Source organism: Rhipicephalus sanguineus, chromosome 10 (genome assembly GCF_013339695.2).
Source record: "Rhipicephalus sanguineus isolate Rsan-2018 chromosome 10, BIME_Rsan_1.4, whole genome shotgun sequence".
NCBI lineage: Eukaryota > Metazoa > Arthropoda > Arachnida > Ixodida > Ixodidae > Rhipicephalus > Rhipicephalus sanguineus.
Window position 1 is genome coordinate 133623884 of NC_051185.1, and position 22627 is coordinate 133646510.

The 22627-nt window shown below is 52.6% G+C and overlaps 2 protein-coding genes across 3 annotated transcripts in view; both read right to left on the minus strand.

Annotated features, from left to right (window-relative positions):
* Positions 1–22627, minus strand: part of LOC119372472 (DNA-binding protein P3A2) — a 210871-nt gene that overhangs the window by 166987 nt on the left and 21257 nt on the right. The gene's annotated exons all lie outside the window — the stretch shown is intronic.
* Positions 10131–22627, minus strand: part of LOC119372473 (protein shifted) — a 709384-nt gene continuing 696887 nt past the window's right edge. Inside the window, exon 11 of the transcript XR_007417709.1 lies at positions 10131–10144. The gene's annotated coding sequence lies outside the window, so the exon portion shown is untranslated. The remainder of the gene's footprint in view (positions 10145–22627) is intronic.

A 22627-nucleotide genomic window follows, 5' to 3' on the forward strand; every position in this document is an offset into this window, starting at 1 on the left:
GCCAAAACAGACATTCACACGGACGCCAGTAATGTAGGCCTCGGTGCTATTCTTATTCAGTGGCAGAACGGAGAAGAAAAAAATTCGGCAGATCCCATCCACCGTGGGAGTCGATGTTATGCCAAGCATGCGGCGGCTGGGCGACTGTGGCGTAACTTTTTTCTCCTGAGCAGCCGAGCGTCTGCAATCAAAAGCCACCTCACTTTTCACCTGACTTGCAAGACAGAGGGATTGATCCCGCGATCACTGCGCCTAAACAGGCCAGTTCCCACATCGTTTGGGAATAGCGTGATTTGCAGGGCTGAACGACTACTACTACAAGCAAGAAAAGCTGATTGCAAGGCCAGAATTCGACAAATGGAGAACGAATCCTTCTTTGCTCGTCGCCGACTGGAGTTCATGTGCCCTGCAGAAATGGCTTCAATACAGCTGCAAGCCAATTATCAAGCAAGTGTGAGAACACGGACCACAACATGGCGCACCATGCCAAGCTGGAAAGACTGCGACCACAGCGAAACGGTACGTCCCGCTCTCTTCCAAGAGAGGCTGTCCACAACCTTTCCTCGTATAAGCTAAAAGCAGCGGAACTGTCAGTCCTAACCCTCGGATGAAATTATAACACAGGGCCCGCACGAGATACGGAGAAGCTCATTTGCGCTATGGAAGAAGCTGTAAGCAAAGTCGACGCCTCTAGACGTGGTGAAGCTCGCACGCGCATTATGATTGTGCTTTCTAGGATTCAGAATCCTTCTACAAGGTCCGTGCTGTCGCTGGAAGAACGTGAGGCTATCGACGGGCTGAGAAGCAACCCAGACACTGTCATCCTTCCGGCCGACAAAGAAAATGCAACCGTTTTGCTTGATAGTCGGGACTACACTAAGAAAATGCTGGCATTACTTGGTGATTCTAGCACCTACACTCGCCTCACCCTAGATCCCACAGGAAAACTGCAAAGGGATTTCCAAAAGCTTTCAGCTGACGTCTTTCGTGTGGTGCCACCCCAGCCAGCGCCTCCTGTATTTTTCAGTGCCTGGGCGAACGCTCTCCTCGGGCCGTCGAGCGTGCGCTCCGCCGCCGCTCGCTGCTGCCGCGTGGCGGCGCTGTGCAAGTAGACTACGGGAAGCTGGCACTCAACGGCCACGTGTATTACGAAGCTCCCGAATGCATGTTTGCATTCAAGTTTAATTGAATTCGCACTTCCCAAAGGCTTTCCCAGGAATGTTTGCCGCAAGCAGTCTGTGTGGCCGTGATGCCGGTGCGAAAATTGTATTCGACTTCGATTGTATTCGTGTTTTATTTTATACTTCAGGATTTTGCAACCACGTGCTCCGCATGCCTCGGTATGTCGTATTGTTACGTACCATTGTGCAAATCGAGCGGAAAGAAAAGCTTTCGTTCCATGAAATACCAGCTGCCGCTGGTGTACGGGAGCAGTGGCTTGCAGCGATATGGCGGGAGAATTGGTCGCCTAATACAACTTCGAAGTACACAAGAGTATGTAGCCGCCATTTTCAACCAGAGAACTTCATAGAAGGAAAAAATTCGGCAGATCCCATCCACCGTGGGAGTCGATGTTATGCCAAGCATGCGGTGGCTGGGCGACTGTGGCGTAACTTTTTTCTCCTGAGCGACACGTTACAAAATGACGCTAAAGATTTGTATAAATTTTATACACCCACATATATATGTTGAAGAGCCGCATATGTGTTATATAACCAGTTGTTTACGGTTGGGTAACGCTGGCAATGGCAACGTGGATATTACCAATACCAGAAGCGGTAAGCTGACATGTAGTGCTTATACGTGTCCCGAGAACGCACGCACGTTTCACAAACCCGTGTGCGTGTGTCCAAGTTCTTGACAGTTCTTGAACAAGGGCATCATCACCGTGATCAGTGAGCACCAGCAGCTGGTCATGACTTGTTACAGGATCCGGTCGTGATCGCGGTGACGAGGGGTCCATGTGTAGTGAAGTATGTGGTATAGTAGAGCTGTTGGAATTCGTGGATGCCTCGGTCATTTCGTCCACAAATTGTCTGTCGACAGAGCCGGCGACATGTCGGAACCTGAAACCACCCTTCGCGTTGGTGAGGTATAGGCCGTCGAGGCTGGTAGGCCTGGATAGTGCTACGTAGACCAAAATAAGTGGATGGTGTTTGTCGTATTCGTAAATTACCTGGGCGTATGTGCCCTACGTAGCCTAGTCTACAAAGCGGCTGTCAATCAATCTGGCATCATTCTCGGTCAGCATGAGGCCATCGCCCAGCCTCGTAAGAAATGAAGAGGACACTGCGCCGTTCTGGTGGACGAAGTGCACTTTACGGTGCGATGATGTGGATATCATATGTAACCTTCGTTAATGTATTCCTCCGGGGTCGAGCAATGCTTCAATATAGCTTGCTGAATCATAGGAATACAAACGTAATGTTTATTAGGCTGCTATAAAAGCGGAGCCAACACTGGAACTACAGACGTTGATCTGATATGACGCCTGTATCGTAGGACTACACGTCGTAGGAGCATCTTGTAGTGCTTATTGCTTTCTTGTAAAATTAGATAGCCAGCACCACAACTACAATTGACGTTGCACCGATATTACGCCTGCGTATGCTGTTTTTCCAAACCAGTTTATAGACCTAGCGTGGCTCAGTGGTAGAATACCGGATTGCCACGCAGGATGCTTGGGTTCGATTCCTGCTGGGATCCTAATTTTCATTCTTTCCATTCGTTGAGTCAACGCTGCCGATGTTGGTTTTCCTTAACGCTCTAGCATTTTGGTTACCAATGTCTGTTCTCGCCGTTCCTGGGTAGATATTGTCACGTGGTCGTGACGTCGACGAAGACAGCAGTCGGCCTTTGCAGGGTGAAACTGTTTATTTGGCCGGACTTGTGGCCGGAAAATGAGAACTAGAACTACAGCAATACACGCTGTACAATGATAGCGGCGAACAGGGCATCGTCCGTCGAACAACTGACAAGCGATCAAGCGCGTCGGCTTTTATACAGACGCTATCGAACTTTCCAGCAATATCGCTGGTGGCGGCGTTATCTCTAGACAAAACTGGAACATTCGCGTGCGGGGCGCAATCTTAACAAACCGATCTACTACAATCGCGACGCTTCTAGAACACTACTTCGCGGACAGCGTCGAGCGTTGATAACCGTCCCTGCCGGTCAAACCCGAATACATCAAAACAAGACAAGAAGTGGGCGTGGCATTGCTCCCCTCTGAAAAAGCATCGTCCCGATGCTTATGAAAGAACATAGAAGAGAAAAAAAACAAAACAAAACAAGTGCATACACAAATCAATTACAATAACGAAGGAAAAAATAGAGTCCCCAGGCTCGCTAACGCGCAAAAAACGGCTTAAGGCGCACGACATGGACGACTTCAGGTCGCGCACGGCGCCGCTGAGAGTTCGTAATGCCGTCAGGGGCAACCTCATAGTCGAGTGCGCCGAGGCGTCGAAGTACCCTGTACGGTCCGAAGTATCGTCGAAGAAGCTTCTCACTAAGTCCTCGTCGGCGTATTGGCGTCCATACCCATACACGGTCACCGGGTTGGTATTCCATGTGGCGTCGTCGAAGGTTGTAGCGGCGGCTGTCAGTCGTCTGCTGGTTCTTTATCCGTAGGCGGGCGAGCTGTCGTGCTTCTTCCATAGAGTTTCCTAAAATGACCTAGAGGGAACTCTGGCGCTGCGATCGTTCAGCCACCATGGGAATGATGGGTAGTACACGGATTTGCCTAGTCTTCGTGCTTGTGGGCTTCGAACGCACTTGTGGCTTTGTTTATTGCTATGTTTTGGTTTTCTTTCGGACAAAAGAATGGATCATTGTGAACTTCATGACCAGATTTAAATCTGTGAGCCTAAAGAAGTTAAAGTGGTGAAGTGAAACTGCTTATTTTTGCTGAACTTCGTTCTGCGACAAAGCGGATGCAGCCGACGCGGAGCCAAACGGAGCCGAAAGAACGAAGTTTAGACAAATCCGTGTACTACCCATGATTCCCATGCTGGCTGAAGCGCGATGCATTGCAGCTCCCATAGACACTAGTGCCAGAGTTCCCTCTAGTAAGTATTGTAGGAAACTCTATGGCTTCTTCGGCGCGCTGTAGGTAGGTTGTCACGTCGATGTTTTCCTCGTCGGTCACGTTTGGTAGCATGGCGTCGAGCGTCGTTGCCGGGCTCCGTCCGTAGACCAACTTGTATGGCGTCATCTGCGTCGTTTCCTGTACGGCCGTGTTGTACGCGAAGGTCACGTACGGAAGGATGGCGTCCCACGTCTTGTGTTCGACGTCGACGTACATGGCCAGCATGTCGGCGATGGTCTTATTCAGACGCTCGGTGAGGCCGTTGGTCTGTGGGTGGTACGCGGTGGTGCGGCGATGGCTTGTGTGGCTGTATTCCAAGATCGCCTGAGTTAGGTCAGCCGTGAACGCCGTACCTCTGTCGATGATGAGAACCTCTGGGGCGCCGTGTCGAAGGACGATGCTCTCAACGAAGAACTTGGCTACCTCAGCGGCACTGCCTTTGGGCAGGGCTTTTGTTTCGGCGTAGCGGGTGAGGTAGTCGGTAGCCACGACGATCCATTTATTTCCGCAAGTCGACGTTGGGAACGGCCCCAGGAGGTCCATCCCGATCTGCTGGAATGGTCGCCGAGGAGGCTCGATCGGCTGAAGGAAGCCTGCTGGTCTTGTGGGCGGTGTCTTCTGTCGCTGACAGTCTCGGCACGTCCTTACGTAGCGAGTGACGTCGGCGGCAAGGCGCGGCCAGTAGTACTTTTCGTGTACTCGTGCGAGCGTTCGGGAAAGTCCGAGGTGTCCAGCCGTCGGGTCGTCGTGCAGGGCATGCAAAATTTCTGGTCGCAGTCCCGAAGGTACAACGATAAGGTAGCTGGCTCGGGCCGGAGAGAAGTTCTTCTTTACGAGGACGTTGTTTTTCAAAGAAAATGATGCCAATCCTCGCCTGAATACTTTTGGGACAACGATGGTCCTGCCCTCCAGGTATTCCACTAGACCCTTCAGTTCAGGGTCGGCTCGCTGTCGTTCGGCGAAGTCTTCGGTACTTATGGCTGCCAAGAAGCTGTCATCATCCTGGTCGTCGGGCGTTGGTGGGTCGACGGGGGCACGAGACAAGCAGTCGGCGTCGGAGTGTTTCCTTCCGGACTTGTACACGACAGTAATGTCAAATTCTTGAAGTCTCAGGCTCCACCGTGCGAGGCGACCAGAAGGGTCCTTCAAGTTAGCTAGCCAACACAAGGCGTGATGGTCGCTCACAACTTTGAAGGGCCTGCCGTAGAGATAGGGGCGAAACTTTGACGTAGCCGAGATGATGGCGAGGCACTCCTTTTCTGTTGTGGAATAGTTGACCTCTGCTTTAGACAGCGACCGGCTAGCATAACTGATAACCCTTTCCAGTCCGCCCGCCCGCTGCACAAGGACGGCGCCGAGTCCTATGCTGCTTGCATCGGTGTGAATCTCCGTATCGGCGTATTCGTCGAAATGCGCAAGTATCGGAGGTGTTTGCAGGCGTCGTTTCAGTTCATGAAATGCTTCGACTTGCACTGTTTGCCACCTGAATTCGATGTCGGTCTTCGTGAGCTGCGTTAGTGGCTCGGCGATCCGTGAAAAGTCTTTGACAAAGCGTCTGTAATAGGCGCACAAGCCGAGAAATCGGCGCACGGCCTTCTTGTCGGTGGGTGGCGGGAAAGCGGCGATGGCAGCTGTTTTCTGCGGGTCTGGGAGCACTCCAGTCTTGCTGATCACGTGACCCAGAAACAAGAGCTCCTCGTACGCGAAGCGGCACTTTTCTGGCTTCAGGGTGAGCCCGGAGTTCTTGATTGCTTGAAGTACGGATTGAAGTCGCTGGAGGTGTTCGTCGAAGTTCGAGGAATACACAACGATGTCGTCCAAGTAAACAAGGCAAGTCTGCCACTTCAAGCCAGCTAATACAGTATCCATGACTCGTTGGAAAGTCGCAGGTGCCGAGCAAAGACCGAAGGACATGACCTTGAACTCGAACAGGCCGTCCGGCGTTATAAAGGCGGTCTTTTCTCGGTCTCTCTCGTTGACTTCAATTTGCCAGTAGCCGGTCTTGAGGTCCATCGACGAAAAGTAATTCGCGTTGTGGAGTCGATCCAGGGTGTCGTCTATCCGTGGGAGAGGGTATACGTCCTTCTTTGTGATTTTGTTCAGGCGACGATAATCGAAGCAGAAACGTAGGGTCCCATCCTTCTTCTACACTAACACCACGGGAGACGCCAACGGGCTGTTGGACGGCTGGATGATGTCGTCGCGTAGCATTTCATCGACCTGTTTCTTAACGGCCTCCCGTTCCCGCGTCGAAACCCGGTAGGGACTCTGACGGAGTGGTCGAGCATTTTCTTCTGTTATGATGCGGTGCTTAGCAAGGGGCGTTTGTCGGACCCGCGACGACGACGAGAAACAGTCCCTGTATTCCTGCAGAAGGCGTCGAAGCTGTTGCTGTTGGCGAGCGGGAAGACTTGGGTTTACGTCGAAGGGTGGCTCAGGGATCGTCGTCGTAGCTTCGTCAGAATCTGAAAAGGCAAACGCATCGCTGACGGCCAAGATTTCTTCGATGTATGCAATCGTCGTGCCCCTGCTCAGGTGTCTGCATTCCTGGCTGAAATTCGTTAGCATCACGCTTCCTTTCCCTTCATACAGCCGAACAATGCCTCTTGCGACGCAAATGTCACGGTCTAGCAGCAAACCCTGATCGCTCTCGATGACACCTTCGATGCATTCAGCCGTTTCGGTGCCGACGGGAATTATGATGCTGGATCTAGGAGGAATGGTGACTTGATCCTCGAGCACGTTCAGGGCATGTTGACATGGGTTCGTATCCGGTGGTGTCGCTTTCTCCGACGATAGGGTTATCGACTTGGTTCTTAAGTCGATGATGGCGCCGTGGTCACTTAGGAAGTCCATTCCAAGTATCACATCCCTGGAGCAGTTTTGTAGGATTACAAAGCTCGCAGGATAAGTCCGGTTGTTGATAGTGACTCTCGCCGTGCAGACACCAATCAGCGTTATTAGATGGCCTCCAGCTGTACGGATCTCGGGGCCTTCCCAAGCAGTCCTAACTTTCTTCAACTTTGCTGCGAACGGCCGACTGATAACGGAATAGTCGGCTCCAGTATCGACGAGAGCGGTGACGTTGTGGCCGTCGATCAGAACGTCGAGGTCGCTAGTCCGCCGTCTTGCGTTGCGGTTACGTCGCGGCGTCGGGTCACGGCTACGTCGGTTTGCACCGCTGATTCCGCGTTGCGTCGTCAGGTCTGCTTCCGGTCGCAAAGTTTCGTCTTCAGGACGTCGTTCGGCGTGCGGCGGGGGCTGGGAACTTCGTCGCGGCGTCGTCGACGGCGGAGGATCTTCAGCATTTCGTCGTTCAGCAACCGCACCTCCATCGGTTGCTGCCCTTAGTTTTCCGGATACGGGCTAGGCGACCAGCCCCGGTTTGGGCCACTGTACTGCCGGCGGTGCGGTGACATGTAACGGCCGGGCGACGGCGAGCGGGAAGGTCGTCGTTCTTGCCATTGTGTTCCGGTGAGGTAGTCGTCGATGTCGCGAGGCCGTTCGCCTGGCTGCGGGCGCGGCGCGTTGACGGCGAATCCGCGTAGCCCCATCTGACGGTACTGGCAGCGGCGGTACGTGTGGCCGGCCTCCCCGCAGTGGTAGCAGAGCGGGCGGTTGTCAGGGGCACGCCAGACATCGGTCTTCCTCGGGGTGTAGCGCTGGCCGACAGGTTGGCGGTAGGGCGTCGGTGGTGACGGCGGCGTCTGGCCGACAGGTGGACGGTGGGGCGTCGGTGGCAGCGGCGGCGTCTGGCGACGGTACTGCGGCGGTGTGTCGTCTTGGCGTGGGCGTGGAGGAGGAGCATGACGGCGGGCTGCAGCAGCATAGCTCATAGCTTGCGGCTGCGGCTCTACTAGCTGAGGCGCACCGAGTGAATGCTGGATCTTCTGGTGCACGACGTCGGCGATGGAATCTACTTGAGGTTGCGACGAAGGTAGAAGTTTTCGCAGCTCCTCTTGCACGATTGCTCGAATCGTCTCACGCAGGTCGGCGGATGCTAGCGCTTGAACGTCGGCGTAGCTTGTGGTCGAGAAGCTGCGGTTGTATTGCCGTGTTCGCATCTCAAGCGTTTTCTCGATCGTTGTTGCTTCGGAGACCAATTCTTGGACGGTATTCGGCGGATTCCTCATAAGGCCAGCGAAGAGCTGTTCCTTTACTCCTCGCATGAGGAAACGAACCTTCTTTTCTTCAGGCATGTTGGGGTCAGCGTGGCGGAACAGCCGGGTCATTTCTTCCGCGAAGATTGTCACGTTTTCGTTCGGGAGCTGAACCCGTGTCTCCAGCAAGGTTGCGGCCCTTTCCTTTCGAACGACGCTCGTGAACGTCTCCAAAAAAGCACTGCGGAAGAGATCCCAGGTTCGAAGCGTGGACTCCCGGTTCTCGAGCCATGTCCTTGCTGCTTCTTCCAGGTAGAAGTACACGTGGCGCAGCTTGTCGTCGGCGTTCCAGTTGTTAAATGTTGCGACCCTTTCGAACGTCTCCAGCCAGGTTTCGGGGTCTTCACATGGCGAACCACGAAATGTCGGCGGCTCCCTGGGCGGCTGCATCACTATCGCGGCAGGGTTCGCTGCGGCCGTCATCGTGCCTGTTGTTCTTGTCGCCGTGGCTTTTGGCTTATCCGGTAGGGGTCCGTATTGGGGGGGTAGTCCTTTCAGCCGGCGGCTGGTTCGAGGATCCGGGTTGTCCTTAGAGTCGTCGTCTTCGCGGCTTGGGCTTGGGTCCGCGCTTCGCGGTGGCGTCCGGATCATGAAGCAGCACCTCCACCAGATGTCACGTGGTCGTGACGTCGACGAAGACAGCAGTCGGCGTTTGCAGGATGAAACTGTTTATTTGGCCGGACTTGTGGCCGGAAAATGAGAACTAGAACTACAGCAATACACGCTGTACAATGATAGCGGCGAACAGGGCGTCGTCCGTCGATCAACTGACAAGCGATCAAGCGCGTCGGCTTTTATACAGGCGCTATCGAACTTTCCAGCAATATCGCTGGTGGCAGCGTTATCTCTAGACAAAACTGGAACATTCGCGTGCGGGGCGCAATCTTAACAAACCGATCTACTACAATCGCGACGCTTCTAGAACACTACTTCGCGGACAGCGTCGAGCGTTGATAACCGTCCCTGCCGGTCAAACCCGAATACATCAAAACAAGACAAGAAGTGGGCGTGGCAATATAATACATCAAAAGAAGACAAGAAGTGGGCGTGGCAATATAAACTGTCAATCACCTGGGGCGCATGCCCGTACACCGCTGCCCGTGGTAAACGGGTATGTGCCACACGTGTCTATTGGAAAGTGTTTGACGACGTACGCGACAGGATTCTAACGTTATTCATGTCATGACCCGGCAATATCATATTCGTCAAATCCTCTTAGCCTCCCATGCAAATTTTGGTCTACACCAAGTTAAGGAGGCGATCATGAGAGCACCCAGATGTAGGCGGCTAGATAGATAGATAGATAGATAGATATATAGATACGTAGATAGAAATGCTCAAAGTGCCAGAGGTTCGCTAAGAAATGCTTCGCATTTAAAAGTTATCGCTTACGCAAGCCGCACTCTGTCGAAAGCTGAATCAAATTATTCAGCTACAGAAAAGGAATGTCTCGCAGTTATATGGGCCATCAGTAAGTTCCGGCCTTATTTATACGGAAGACCATTCCGAGCAATCAGCGACCATCATTCATCGTGTTTGCTGGCAAATCTGAAGGACCCTTCTGGAAGACTTGCTAGATGGAGCCTGCGTCTGCAGGAATATGACATCACCGTCGTCTACAAGTCCGGCCACAAGCACAATGACGCGGATTGCTTGTCACGTGCACCAGTCGAGACCTCATCTCCTGAACATGAACAAGATTCCGCATTTCTTGGAGCTGTGAACGTGTCAGAGATGGCTCATGATCAGCGAATGGACCAAGAATTACTCCTTCTCATCCAGTACTTAGAGGGGCAGCAGGTCAAAGTACCACGAGTTTTCGTCCGCGATCACGTTCCTATGTTCTCCGGAACAACGTTCTCTACAAAAAGAACTTTGAACGCACTGGTGAGACCTTTCTGCTTCTCATTCCATCATCACTGAGAGCGGAAGTCTTAGAAGCGTGTCACGATGACCCATCGGTAGGCCACTTGGGCATTAGTAGGACTTTGGCAAGAATCCGCCAGAGATATTACTGGCCGAAATTATTGGATTCTGTACAACACTATGTCAGATCATGCCGAGAATGCCAAAGGCGCAAGATATCGCCACTGAAACCAGCAGGTCTGTTGAAACCAATAGAGCAACCGAAAGGACCATTTGAACAGGTGGCAATGGACTTGCTAGGACCATTTCCTGTCTCATCGTTGGGAAATCGGTGGATAATTGTAGCAACAGACTACATGACCCGATATGCCGAGACGTCGTCTCTCATAAAAGGAACCGCGAATGAAGTGGCTCAGTTTTTCGTCACTCAGATAGTGCTGCGACATGGCGCTCCTAAGGTTGTCATAACAGACAAAGGAACAGCGTTCACTGCCAGGTTCATGCAGTCTGTCATGAAACTGACGCATACCGACCACAGAAGAACGACAGCGTACCATCCGCAAACAAATGGCTTAACTGAAAGACTCAACAGAACGCTTGCTGACATGATCGCAATGTACGTGGACGTCGAGCATCGGACATGGGACAGTATTCTACCGTATGCTACATTTGCATACAATACTGCAGTACAGGAGACGACCCACTTCACACCATTTCAACTTGTTTATGGTCGGACGGTAACAACGACTTTAGACGCGATGTTGCCTGTGAACAATACGAATGAGGATGACCCTGACATCAGGCACGACAGTTTGCAAGGCACCGTATCATTCAACAGCAGGACGTCGACGCACATCGTTATAATCTAAGACGAAGAGGCGTACAGTACAACCCCGGAGACCAAGTGTGGGTGTGGACGTCTGTACGCGCACGTGGCCTATCCGAAAAGCTTATGCGGCGCTATTTTGGCCCTTACAGGGTTCTTCGCCGGCTAGGTACCTTAAACTACGAGGTGACCCCTGAAGGTCAAGTGTGCTCAACACGACGCAGGAATCTCCCAGAAGTCGTACATGTAGTACAAATGAACCCGTACTACGAAAGGAACTGAACAACCGAACTAGCACACGTTCTCACACAACAAGAGCAGCCCTATCCTTTGAAAGCAGTCGGCCTTCTGTACGCATCGGGACGATGCGTGTTACGAGGGGGACAAATGCCAGAAGTTGTTCAACATCTGCAGAAGACGCGTGTCGCACACTGCATTTATAAAAGCCGCCACACAACTGGCAAGCAAAGCACGCGATGAATCGTCGGCCTGCGCGCGCCACCACGCTATGCAGCGGGACCGGCACGAGACTCCATGTGTGTGAAAGAAGAGACCGACGAAGTTCGGGACAGCGAGCAAGGGACATTCTTGCTGAGGATTCAACTCTTGAGTTTACGGGCACAGGTTTGGCCTAAATAAATAATTTCTATAGTAGCAGGTGCTGTGTTTATTGGTTACAATATTGTTCCATATATATACTGCTAGCGATCCCAGATTTCATTCCGCGATGTCCGGAAACAGAAGTGACAGACATTTTAGCAGCACGCATGTAGTTATTACTGAACATTGCTTTCCTTACGTGCCGTGCGACGCTTGAAACGAGCTATCAGCAGCGTTTCTAGAACAGACGACGTCCGCCGATGAATCGCCGTCGCACTTTCTCGCTACCGATAGGCTTAGACGTCACGAGCCTCTGCGGAGAGCGCGTTTTGCTGTCGAGCCGACTTGCAGAACGGAAGCTGCGTCGGCACCGTGTATGGCATCGTGGCTTACTCGGGATGCACGTGCAAGCGCTATTTATTCAGCGGAATAATTCTTGGTCCATGGTTGCGACTTTGGCAGCCCCAAGATCAAGCTGCACATGTTCTGACGCGCCGGCCGTGCGAATGCCGGTGATAGACGCCCCCAAACCTGAGACTTTGACGCAGTTTGGCGCAATTTTCGTCGATATTGTCACGTGGTCGTGACGTCGACGAAGAAAGCAGTCGGTGTTTGCAGAATGAAACTGTTTATTTGGCCGAACTTGTGGCCGGGAAAATGAGAACTAGAACTACAGCAATACACGCTGTACAATGATAGCGGCGAACAGGGCGTCGTCCGTCGATCAACTGACAAGCGGCGAAGTGCGTCGGCTTTTATACAGGTGCTATCGAACTTTCCAGCGATATCGCTGTTGGCGGCGTTATCTCTCGACAAAGCTGGAACATTCTCGTGCGGCGCGCAATCTTAAGGGATTGTTCCAAAACAATCGCGAAGCTTCCTACACATCACGGCGAGGCCTGCGCAGCGCGTTGCCCACAGTCTTTGTGGGTGAAGCTTCAACTCATGAACTATAAGACTTGCGGCAATGCCCCCCTCTGAAAAAGCATCGTCCCGATGCTTAAAAACAGAACATGAATACATGCAATACTAAAGAAAACTAATAAAGAAAGCAAACATTAGAGTCCTCAGGTGCGTTAACGAGCATAGTACGGTTTAAGGCGCACCACATGCACGACCTCGGGTCGAGCTCGGCGCCTCTGAGAGTTCGTGATGCCGTCGGCGACAACCTCGTAGTCGAGTGCGCCGAGACGTCGAAGTACCCTGTACGGTCCGAAGTATCGTCGAAGAAGCTTCTCCATAGTCTGCGTCGTCGTATTGGCGTCCAGACCCAGACACGGTCGCCGGGCTGGTACTCGACGAAGCGTCGTCGAAGATTGTAGCGGCGGCTGTCGGTGTGCTGCTGGGTCTTGATGCGCAGGCGGGCCAGCTGTCGAGCTTCTTCGGCACGTTGTAAGTAAGCGGCGGCGTCGACATTTTCTTCGTCGGTGACGTTGGGTAGCATGGCGTCGAGCGTCGTCGCCGGGCTCCTTCCGTAGACCAACTTGTACGGCGTCATCTGCGTCGTTTCTTGGACGGCCGTGTTGTAAGCGAAGGTCACGTACGGAAGGACGGCGTCCCACGTCTTGTGCTCAACGTCGACGTACATGGCGAGCATGTCGGCGATGGTCTTATTTAGACGCTCGATGAGGCCATTGGTCTGCGGGTGGTAGGCGGTGGTGCGGCGGTGGCTCGTCTCGCTGTATTTTAAGATCGCCTGAGTTAGGTCCGCTGTAAAGGCGGTACCTCTGTCTGTGATGAGGACCTCTGGGGCGCCATGACGCAAGACGATGTTCTCCACGAAGAACTTGGCTACCTCCGCGGCACTGCCTTTGGGCAATGCCTTTGTCTCGGCGTAGCGGGTGAGGTAGTCAGTTGCTACGACGATCCACTTGTTGCCGGAAGTCGACGTCGGGAACTGCCCCAGTAGGTCCATCCCGATTTGCTGGAACGGCCGGTGAGGTGGTTCGATTGGCTGCAGAAGTCCCGCTGGCCTAGTCGGCGGTGTCTTCCGTCGCTGGCAATCTCGGCAAGTCTTGACGTAGTGGGCGACGTCGGCAGCAAGGCGTGGCCAGTAGTACTTTTCCTGTATTCTGGTGAGCGTGCGGGAAACACCGAGGTGTCCAGCCGTCGGGTCGTCGTGTAGGGCCTGGAGGACTTCTGGTCGCAATGATGAGGGCACGACAAGAAGATAGTCCGTTCGAAGTGGCGAGAAGTTCTTTTTCAGGAGAACGCCGTTCCGTAAGAAAAACGACGACAGTCCTCGCTTGAATACCTTCGGAACAACGGCGGTCTTGCACTGGAGGTACTCCATAAGGCCCCCCAGTTCCGCGTCGGCTCGTTGCCTTTCGGCGAAGTCGTCGGCACTTATAGTTCCGAGGAAGCAGTCATCGTCGTCGTCTTGCGGCGGCGCGTCGACGGGGGCACGAGAGAGGCAGTCGGCGTCAGAGTGTTTTCGTCCGGACTTGTACACGACGGTAATGTCGAATTCTTGAAGCCTCAGACTCCATCGTGCGAGACGACCTGAAGGGTCCTTCAAGTTAGCTAGCCAACATAAGGCGTGATGGTCACTGACAACTTTGAAGGGCCTGCCATAGAGGTAGGGGCGAAACTTTGACGTAGCCCAGATGATGGCGAGGCATTCCCTTTCTGTTGTGGAATAGTTGGCTTCTGCCTTGGATAATGACCGGCTAGCATAACTGATAACCCTTTCAAGCCCGTCCGTCTTTTGCACAAGGACGGCACCGAGTCCTACGCTGCTTGCGTTGGTGTGTATTTCAGTATCGGCGCAATCGTCGAAATGCGCAAGTATGGGTGGCGTCTGCAGGCATCGTTTAAGTTCCTCAAATGCTTGCACTTGCTCCGGTTCCCACCTGAATTCCACGTTAGTCTTCGTGAGAAGCGTGAGTGGTTCGGTGATGCGTGAAAAGCTTTTGACGAAGCGTCTGTAATAGGCGCATAAGCCGAGAAATCGGCGGACGGCCTTCTTGTCGGTGGGAGGCGCGAAGTCGGCGATGGCCGCTGTTTTCCGCGGGTCTGGGCGCACTCCAGACTTGCTGATCACATGACCGAGAAACAGGAGCTCGTCGTATGCGAATCGGCACTTTTCTGGCTTCAGGGTCAGTCCAGAGGTCTTGATTGCTTGAAGTACTGCTTCAAACACGACGACGTCGTCCAAATACACAAGGCACGTCTGCCACTTCAGTCCAGCCAGTACGGTGTCCGTGACGCGCTGGAACGTCGCAGGTGCCGCGCAAAGACCGAAAGGCATGACCTTGAACTGAAAGAGGCCGTCGGGTGTTATAAAAGCGGTCTTTTCTCGGTCTCTTTCATCTACTTCGATCTGCCAATAGCCGGTCTTGAGGTCCATCGACGAAAAGTACGTTGCGTTGTGAAGTCGATCCAGGGTGTCGTCTATCCGTGGGAGGGGGTACACGTCCTTCTTCGTGATTTTATTCAGGCGCCGATAATCAACGCAGAAGCGCAGTGTCCCGTCCTTCTTCTTCACTAATACCACGGGTGACGCCCACGGACTCTTTGAAGGCTGGATGATATCGTCGCGTAGCATTTCGTCGACTTGTTTCTTTATGGCCTCACGTTCTCGCGTCGAAACTCTGTAGGGGCTCTGTCGGAGTGGTCGAGAATTTTCTTCTGTTATAATGCGGTGCTTAGCAAGGGGCGTTTGTCGGACCCGCGAGGACGACGAGAAACAGTGCTTGTATTGCAGGAGCAGGGTTTTGAGCTGGTCTTGCTTGACCTTCGGAAGGCTCGGGTTGACGTCAAAATCCGGTTCGGGACCTCTATTCGTCGAAGCAGGTTCGGCAGCATCGAAGAGGGCGAAAGCATCGCTGGCGGCTACACATTCGTCGATGTAGGCAACCGTCGTACCCATGTTGAGGTGCCTATATTCGTGGCTGAAGTTTGTCAGCAGTACCTTTGCTTTACCGTCATGCAGCTCGGCGATACCTCTTGCGACGCAAATTTGACGATTCAGGAGTAGTTGCTGATCGCCATCGATTACGCCTTCAAGGTTTGCAGGTTTTTCAGTGCCGACGGAAATAATGACGCTGGAGCGCGGCGGAACGGTCACCTCTCTTCTATCACATTCAGTGCATGGTTCCCTGGCGTCGGGTGGGGCGGGAGCGCTTTGTCTGAGGTTAGTGTTATCGACTCCAGTGATGCTACCGAGGACTTCTGATTTGGAGCAATTTTTGGAGCAGCAAAATTTCCGTTTTGGAGCACTTTGGAGCAGCAAAATTTTCATCTTGGAGCACTTTGGAGCAGATAATTTTGCATCTGGGAGCACTCTGGAGCAGCGAATTTTACATCCTGGAGTGCACTACAGAAGCATAATGCAATAACATTCAAGCACCGGAATATTACTATGGGAGGCTCTTATGAAGGCTAGAAATATTTCGATTCATTGCAAATCTCATGGAAAAAATCATCTCAGGAGAACTCCATACTTCACTCGCTAATGAAAAAATAAGGGCTCATGCAGTTGAATGTTCTGAATTAACCTCTTCGGCGATTATTTTCGACACTAGCAAATAAACAGAATACCAGATCAATAAAATTGCACTTTATGAAATAACGCTCTAAATACATCTATGTGGTTATCAGCAGACATTGTAGACAAACGCCGTGATGTACAGCAGTGCCTCAATGCCAAAGAGCCACACTGTCCCTAATGCATTCCCGTAAGGAAACTCCAAGGCGAAAGCCAGGTTCTTTTTATTCTCGATCGACGGGTTGATCCTCCCTCTCCTTCTCTGCAAGCTATCTGCACCTCACCTGGTTTTGCGCTAGCTCCGTGATCGGCGCACCGATTACGGAAGCAGTGTAAAGCGACGATGTCGTGATGGCGTCATCACGTGACATCACGATATATCACGCTATGATGACGTCACAAGTTTTGACGATCTATGACGTGATGATGACGCCATCACATGATTATTTTTTGCATCAATCGATTGACGCCGCCGACGGTCAATTTTTGTGTTTGATAAAGCATCTGATGCTTTCGCATTAATATTGCGTATTGAACGTTAACAACCTGGCCTTACATACCAAACTGTCCTCCACCATGTCACCTCCTTGCCATGCGCGAAACAGCTTCGCTTATCATCCACTTCACAGAGTGAAATGGCTCCTCAACTTTTTTTAAATGTTTATTGTGATAACAATTATATGGACGCTCTCCGCGGATTTTTGCCGTCGCCATTGACGTAATTTTCTGTATAAAGTCCAAATTAATAACATCACCACGCGCATTCTAGCCGCGGGTAAAAGCTCGCGAGCGCTGGCGACGAACGCGGCTGAAGCAGAGATTAAGCCAGCCGGCCGTCTCTCTCCGTCGCACGGACAGCGCATGAGATAACATCTTCCCGCGTGCGGGCCTGCCGTCGATTGCTCATCAAACAGAGAGGAAACGCCCCGCCCGTCTTTCGTAAGGAGCATGAAAGGACGCCAGGGGAGCGGGGGGGGGGGAGGGGACCGCATCGTTCGAAGGGCGCAGTCGCTTGCGCGCGCGCCATCTCGAGGCATCAGGAGAGGGCTCGTAAACTTGCTGTGCTCTCAACGCTTACTTCGTGTTTAGAGAACTCAGAGCAAGAAAACGCTTCGGTTCCTGGAGCGGCCATATTCCCTTAAACCAGTGTTTTGTTGAGTTACGCGAGATCGAATCCAAAAGAGTTAGCTACTAGCCTTACTTCGTTTAACAATACAATTTGTTGGTATCGCATTCATTGCTTCGCCCTTAAGCGAAACTGAGTTTTTTTACCCGTCAGCTATTGACCACCGAAAGCGAGGGGCGGACGTATAACATGGGGTAGCCGCTTCACTGTGGGCCGTCAGCGACGGGCCCGCTACTGACAGCTGCGTATTTGCGGCTGCTCCGACCAGGATATATGCTTTTATTAATGAGATGACATTTTTAAAAAGCAAGCAAAAAATTCGAATTGGAACCCTAGCACGTGAGCTCGAAAGGGCAGGGCCTTTTAGGGGGTATTTACCGCCGAGTGATTAAATTCGGACGTGCTGGTATAAGCAATTACGAAAAAGCTCTTCCGAATGAAGATCCATGGATAAAGTATATCTGAGGAAAAGTGTGAACGCGTTTCCACCGTTCGCGTGCTCTTCCATAAACGCGAAGCAAGGAAAATTCGATATTGTTCCATATATATACTGCTAGCGATCGCAGATTTCATTCCGCGATGTCCGGAAACAGAAGTGACAGACATTTTAGCAGCACAGATGTAGTTATTACTGAACATTGCTTTCCTTACGTGCCGTGCGACGCTTGAAACGAGCTATCAGCAGCGTTTCTAGAACAGACGACGTCCGCCGATGAATTGCCGTCGCACTTTCTCGCTACCGAGAGGCCTAGACGTCACGAGCCTCTGCGGAGAGCGCGTTTTGCTGTCGAGCCGACTTGCAGAACAGAAGCTGCGTCGGCACCGTGCATGGCATCGTGGCTTATTCGGGACGCACGCGCGAGCGCTATTTATTCAGAGGAATAATTCTTGGTTCATGGTTGCGACATTGGCAGCCCCAAGATCAAGCTGCACATGTTCTGACGCGCCGGCCGTGCGATTGCCGGTGATAGACGCCCCCAAACCCGATACTTTGGCGCAGTTTGGCGCAATTTTCGTCGATATTATCAGGATGGCGCAGTAAATACAATTTGGCGCACTTTGGCGCAGTTGGCGCAGGAGTGGAATCACTGCGACTCAGACCTCAGGTCGATAACGGCGCCGTGGTCACTTAGGAAGTCCATTCCGAGTATCACATCCCTGGAGCAGTTTTGTAGGATTACAAAGCTCGCAGGATAAGTGTGGTTATTGATGGTGACTCTCGCCGTGCAGACACCAATCGGTGTTATCAGGTGGCCTCCAGCTGTCCGGATTTCGGGTCCACTCCAAGCGGTCTTTACTTTCTTCAGCTTGGTGGTGAATGGCCCACTGACGACGGAATAGTCGGCTCCGGTGTCGACGAGAGCTGTGATGCTGTGGCCGTCGATAAGGACATCGAGGTCGCTAGTTCGTCGTCTTGCGTTGCGGTTAGGTCGTGGCGTCGGATCACGGCTTCGTCGATTTGTCCCGCTGTTTCTACGTTGCGTCGTCAGGTTTTCTTCGGGCCGCGAAGTTTCGTCGTGAGGGCTCCGTCCGGTTGGCGTCGTGTTCTGAAGGTCTCGTCGCGTTGTCGTCGTCGGCGGCCGCGGAGGATCTTCGGCATTTCGTCGTACAGCAACCGCACCTCCATCGGTTGCTGCCCTTAGTTTCCCGGATACGGGCTAGGCGACCGGCCCCGGTTCGGGCCAGTGTACTGCCGGCGGTGCGGTGACATGTAGCGGCCGGGCGACGGCGAGCGGGAAGCTCGTCGTTCTTCCCACTGTGTTCCGGTGAGGTAGTCGTCGATGTCGCGAGGCCGTTCGCCTGGCTACGGGCGCGGCGCGTTAACGGCGAATCCGCGTAGCCCCATCTGTCGATACTGGCATCGGCGGTATAACGGCGAATCCGCGTAGCCCCATCTGTCGATACTGGCATCGGCGGTATGTGTGGCCGGCTTCCCCGCAGTGATAGCAGAGCGGCCGGTTGTCAGGGGCACGCCAAACGTCGGTCTTTCGGGGGGCGCAGCGTTGTCCTGTGGGCGGGCGGTATGGCGTCGGTGGTGGTGGCGGCGGTGCCTGGCGGCGGAACTGCTGCGGCGACGCGCCGTCTTGACGTGGGCGAGGGGGTGGGGTGTTGCGTCGGGCTGCAGCAGCATAGCTCATTGCTTCCGGCTGAGCCTGCGGTGCTTCGGGAATTCCAAGCGATTGCCGGACTTCCTCGCGGACAACGTCGGCGATTGAATGCACTTGATGCTGCAGAGAAGGTAACAGTTTGCGCAGCACTTCCCGCACAATCGCTCTGATGGTATCGCGCAGGTCATCAGACTGCAGCGCCTGAACCTCCCCGTAGGTCGTCGTAGGAATGCGGCGGTTGTACTGCCTAGTGCGGATTTCTAGCGCCGTTTTGATTGTGGTGGCCTCTGAAAGGAATTCCGAGACCGTCTTCGGCGGGTTGCGCACAAGTCCGGCGAAGAGTTCTTCCTTCACTCCCCGCATCAGGAAGCGAACTTTCTTTTCTTCGGACATGGCTGGATCGGCATGGCGGAATAGTCGAGTCATTTCTTCGGTGTACAGTCCGACGTTTTCATTGGGGAGCTGTACACGGGTCTCGAGAAGGGTTTCAGCCCTTTCTTTCCGGATGACGCTCGTGAAGGTGTTGAGAAATCCGGTGCGGAAGAGGTCCCATGATGTTAGCGTGGACTCTCGATTCTCGAACCAGGTCCTTGCGCCATCTTGAAGGGCGAAGTAGACATGGCGTAGCTTCTCGTCGCAGTCCCAGTTGTTGAACGTGGAGACTCGGTCGTATGCCTCCAGCCAGCTTTCTGGATCCTCGCATGGTGATCCGCGGAATGTCGGCGGCTCCCTCGGTTGATGCATGACGACCGTTGTAGGCGCCACAGCGGTTGTCATTGTGGCTGTTGTCTTCTTCGTTGTGATCCTGGTCTTGTCCGGTAGGGGTCCGTATCGTGGGGGTAGTCCTTCCAGTCTGCGGCTGGCTCGACTGCCGCTGATGGTGTCGGTGTCTTCTTCGCGACGTGGGCTGGGTTCAAGGCTTGTCGGGGGCGTCCGGAACATGAACGAGCAGCACCTCCACCAGATGTCACGTGGTCGTGACGTCGACGAAGAAAGCAGTCGGCGTTTGCAGAATGAAACTGTTTATTTGGCCGAACTTGTGGCCGGGAAAATGAGAACTAGAACTACAGCAATACACGCTGTACAATGATAGCGGCGAACAGGGCGTCGTCCGTCGATCAACTGACAAGCGGCGAAGTGCGTCGGCTTTTATACAGGTGCTATCGAACTTTCCAGCGATATCGCTGTTGGCGGCGTTATCTCTCGACAAAGCTGGAACATTCTCGTGCGGCGCGCAATCTTAACGGATTGTTCCAAAACAATCGCGAAGCTTCCTACACATCACGGCGAGGCCTGCGCAGCGCGTTGCCCACAGTCTTTGTGGGTGAAGCTTCAACTCATGAAATATAAGACTTGCGGCAACAGCGATATCGCTGTTGGCGGCGTTATCTCTCGACAAAGCTGGAACATTCTCGTGCGGCGCGCAATCTTAACGGATTGTTCCAAAACAATCGCGAAGCTTCCTACACATCACGGCGAGGCCTGCGCAGCGCGTTGCCCACAGTCTTTGTGGGTGAAGCTTCAACTCATGAAATATAAGACTTGCGGCAATATTATCAGGATGGTGCTGTAAATACAATTTGGCGCACTTTGGCGCAGGAGTGGAATCACTGGGCTTGTAATGCCTCCACAGTATGTGACGGTGGCGCAGTGGACAGCGTGCCCGGCATCTATTCTTGCGGATGAGAGGTCATGGGTTCGACTCCCATTGACGGAACTTTTCTTTTTTCAGTTTTTTTTTTGCCACCTGATTGCGTGCATTTTTTTCGATATCATTTCTGTGACGAAAATACGTCACAGAAGTCTTCGTGGACCCCGGCATAAAACACTTTCATGTTAAAAAGCGTCTATATTTGTGGGCACACTGGTGAGATCCGAGCATTGCACTCGGCCGCCATCTTGTTTGGACAGGACAGTGGCCTGCATCGCATTTGTCTCCAATGCCGCCATCTCTTTTGCTGGCTACGTGAGAAGAATCAAAATGGCCATCGTCCCCTAAACTGTCTATTTAGCAGTCTACCGTGAATACTGGATAGCACAGGGTCACTGTTTCTCAATACTATTACATCACGCGACACTGTCTCACAGGACAATGGAAATCAAACTACTCTGGCCGAGAGAGGTGAGATTTTGGCCACGCGTTTTTTTTTTGCTGCAATGTGTTGCTTGGGGCCTATTAGTCATAACACGGCACATCGTTTGCTGCAGAACGCGACAGATAATTAATTACAGGCTCCTCATTACCGACCAGTGTCAGTTTCGGTTTCAAAAACGACAAGCCTCCGGGTGCAACTATCACCACCTAGCGGGTGCAGCGCTCGACCACGTCAGCACACACAACTCTGACGCACTTCCGCGCGGTTCACGAGCAGCCGCCGAGAAGTAGGCTGCTGCAGTGAACGCGGCAAAAAAATGGCGGCTATGACGTCATCATAACTTGTTGCTGTGTGGTCACGTGAGTGAAGTAGGGGGGGTCACCGAGGGTCACCTTTGAGGGTGTCAATAGCGCGAGGGTGTCGATCGCTTACGCAAACTTCAAAATTCATTTAAAATATCTTCCAAGCTATATTCGCTGTTGATATTTTGCAGATGATATACGCATGTTCACAGGAATCGATCCTGCAGGCTATCTTGGCCGTGAAATTTTGTGTCAGTACTCCTTTAAACTTTTTTGTCTTCAATGAAACTGGCATTCATGACAAACAAAGGATCATATTTCCTCAGCACATTTTTTTGGTGAGAACTCGGCAAAGTGCTTGTGTGCACACAGTCTCTTCAGGTCACGCGACAAAACATGTGTTGGCCCATTCTGCGTCCAGCATATGGCAACACGTATCTGCAATACCCATGAAATAGTTTTGCGTCACTGAAGAGGTGCTATTCGTCATGACAATCACCAGTGGGATTCACCCAAAAGGAGCAGTGCAAGTAAATCGGCGTTCAAGTGCAATAAAATACTATTCATTGCAGCACATCTCTTTTGTTGCATCAACTTGATCAATAACAGAAGTTGTTCACTAAAGGAAACAGCAGCCATTCTTGACCAACCAATTTTCGGCAAGAATGGTTCTTTCAACGTGTCCGGCATACTGTAGAGCATGCATAAGTGAATAACATGGTTGTGGTTCATAGAGTGTGTTCTCAAATCCCTCATCGTGTCATGGGCGAGCAAAGAAGGCACGATGCACCACTTTAAAAAAATCGGCGAAGCTTGCACTAAGCCGCGGAAGGCTTGAAACAGTGAAACTGGACGAAATCTGAAGACTAATCTGGTAGCTTCTAAGTTATTTCTAGGCCTTAGCTAGGTGATGCAGATTGCTTATAGGTCATTGCTAGGCTTTAGCCACGTGGTGCTAGGTTGT